The following is a 3,380-nucleotide window of genomic DNA, read 5'->3' as shown; positions in this document are numbered from 1 at the left end:
ACTTGGGCCATCAGTGAGGAAAGGTAAAATAACCATATCTTTGTTCAGTGACTGTAGTAACCATAAGCAGCTGTTAAAACAGATTGGAGCGTGTTAAAAATCCAAGCCTTTCTGTGGTCCCTAGTCCAGGGCTGTTGTAATAAGCCTTGTTTTCTCCTCGTTAAAACAATCATTTACTCTTTACTTTGAGGAAGATAAATGTTCTCTAGGCACATAATGATATCAGCAGAGATAAATTACAAAGGCCACCAGCCAAACTCATGCTGCCATGAGGAAGGCACCATAAATCTCTGCAGCAGACACACGTCTGCTCCGGCAGCAGTGTTAACATGCACCTGCTCACGCCTCAGACCAGCCCCTTGCATGGCATATTCCTGCAAGGCATGAGGAAAGCACTTAATCACTTATTAAATTCTTGCTCTACATAAAAAGTATTTACGAATATGAACTTTGGTTCAAGCCTTGCATGTGTAATATCCTTATATGCCCAAAATATTATTCCACCATGTGCAATTTTTTCTGGTTTATATATGTGCATGTTCCCTGATGCTGTACAAACCTATCAAAAAATGTTTTCAAAGCTTTTTTTTACATATACAAGGAAGCTATGGAATGAGGGATGTCTTTTGAGTGCTTTGGATTATATAGAACATGTTCATCTGAGGGTGCCCCATGGGTACCTGGGGGTTCAGCGCTCTTGCCAGGATGTCTCATTGCACAAACTCTCCTTGCTGCCCCATAACAACCACCAACTGTCCCAAACTGCTGACCTATTAACCAAACAAACTCTGCTAAATATTGCCATGTGTAAGTGTACTATTATTTTTCTAATTGCTAAAAACATGTCTTTCCTGCATTCAATAGCCTCTAGAAGAGATTGTTAACAGCTGGGTATTTAGCACAATAGAGGCTTTAGACTTAAAGGAACATTGTCCAGGTTACCCAGTGAATTTGGCCATCTGTATTTTTTTATAGATGATTCTTTTCATGTTGTCCATGTTACATTTGAAACTGTGAATCAATGGCTCTCATGAGGATTGAGACAGCAGAGAGCAGAATTCATTATAAAAAGAACAGACCTGAGAGAAGATGGATGTAACCTTGGATAGCTGATGATGGATTGGGACTGCTTTTTAACTGGATGTACAACCTTCTGCTGTGGGAATGAGGATTGAGGGGTGAGGGAGAACACGTGGAGAAAATATTTTCTGGTATTTTCTGATGTGGTTGTATGGGATAGCTTGGACCCAAAAAGTCCCAATTGCTCCCAGCTATTTAGGGATCATCTATGAAGAGTGCTCCAAACTGTGCTTTGCCTGTGGTTTCGGTGGTGAGGGAGTCCATCTTACATATGGCTGCAATAATTTTGAATACCTAATTTTATTTTCCACCACTAATTGCAAGAGGCTTTTTCCCCCTGCTTCTTGCTTGCTGTGGAGGACCAGTCATTTTTATTCTCATTTCTAGACAGCTTCAATTCCTGCAGTTGTGAACTGGTTTGCTGTTACAGCGTTTGTATTTTAAGCATGAAAAACAGATGTCTAGACCCATTAGTGTTGGGGAGAGAGATTTCTTTGGTATTTGAACTATAAATATGGCAAATTTTCCCTCATCTTACATTTTGTAAAGCTTTGTTTTTACAAAAGTATCTAATCTTAAATCAAACTGTGTCTGTTTGGTTATACGAGTCCTTTGGAGCAAATACAGTCTATCACGTCAGCAACAGTTTAGGTATTCCAAAAATAAGATGGTTATAAATCTATGCTCTGTACCCCTGTGTCCCAAAATCTTAGGGATAAAGCAGAGATACTCTGCATTTACAGAAGCAAGATTTAAACCTTGGTAACTCAGTGAGTTGTATGTGTGCTACAGCAACAGTGATACAGTTGGGCTCAAGAGTCAAGTGTTCACAAAAAAAGGTGATTTCTGTGACTTTCAGGCCAGACTCTCCCTCTTTCTGCATCACCACTGCAGCATCACAGAGCACAGCTGCCTGATTTCAGGGATGCTGAGGAGCCAAAGCTCCACCATGGCTGGAACCACCTTGTGATGCCCTGGCTGTGCTGCAGGACTGAGGGGAGATGGAGACCTGCACCCAGACCTCGAGTTACTGCCCAGCCTGAAAGAAGAGCTGACAGAGGACCTTTGATCCTCTACAAACAGAAAGTGCAATTGATTCTCTTCACTTAGAAGCATGACTGGTGTTACATTTCCTGAGCTGGACAAGGGTGGTCCAGATGTCCATGACAGATTTTTGCACAAGCACTTTACATTTTTTGTTTTTCTAGCTGTTTGCTCTTCTTCCCTCCTTTAAAAAAAAGCTCTTCATACACTGTTGTTGAAATCACAGCCCTAAAAAAGGACTTACATCAGCCTTTAGCCTTCAATAGTTTATTGGATCTCTGGTTGCTAGTGGGGAAAATAGACAAAATCAGGCAGACAGGAAAAACTGTGGGACAGTTATTTATGTGAATTTCAGGTCATTTTTTCTTTCAAGAAAGTTAGTACAACCATATGGTGGAAAAAATATGCCAAGTTTTACCCAATCTACTCACAAGTCAAATAATTGGACATATAAACTGATTATTCAACTGCATATGCATTTTGAACAATCTGGAATATTATTTTTTATGGACCAGATTCCAAATTATTCAGACATTCTGCAAAGAGTCAAAATGCCATAAAAATGTCATGATTCTGTCTCCATTTTTACATGTCCACTCCATAATTGCTGTGTACACTGAGGTCCCAGCCCTTCATGCATGGAGCTGGACAAGGTCCTTACGAAGGGGAAGCAGAGCAGTTGCACACCCCTGGGTTTCTGCAGAGGTGGGCAGGTCTAAATCATAGATCCACTCACTCTCCAGTGAGATAATCATAGTAATAAATAATAAATTAATACAGATCATTGTAAGTTGTCACAAGTTATCACATTTGAATTCCTTCTTTCCTTTAACATCTAAGGAAATAGAAAATACTGACTGTGCAAATATTAGCCCATCTTTCATAGCCTGCCAAATCACTGGGTTCAATGAAAACCTGCTCTTCTTCTTCAGTGGGCTGTGGTCACCTGTGTGTGCCTGCAAGACGCTTATTTCCCTGATAATAAAAATAAACTTAGCCAGTTTCCGAGCCACTTCCAAGTTTGCTTCTGGAATATCAAACATAAGTTTTCATTCTCTTATTTCGTGATTAATGCACTGAACATCAACTTTTCTCAGTCACTTCTAAACTTTAATCAAGGATAAATCACCCCCAATGGGCATTTTAATCTTGTTTCTATATTTTTAAAGGAAATTAAATGTTAATTGCTGCTAGGTAAATTTATCTAAAATGCTGATTTTCAATTCATCCCACAAACAGTAAGAAAATAAAGATAA

Source organism: Corvus brachyrhynchos, unplaced genomic scaffold, assembly GCF_000691975.1.
Source record: "Corvus brachyrhynchos isolate BGI_N302 unplaced genomic scaffold, ASM69197v1 scaffold10, whole genome shotgun sequence".
NCBI classification, from domain to species: domain Eukaryota; kingdom Metazoa; phylum Chordata; class Aves; order Passeriformes; family Corvidae; genus Corvus; species Corvus brachyrhynchos.
Note: the sequence above shows the minus strand (reverse complement) of the source record.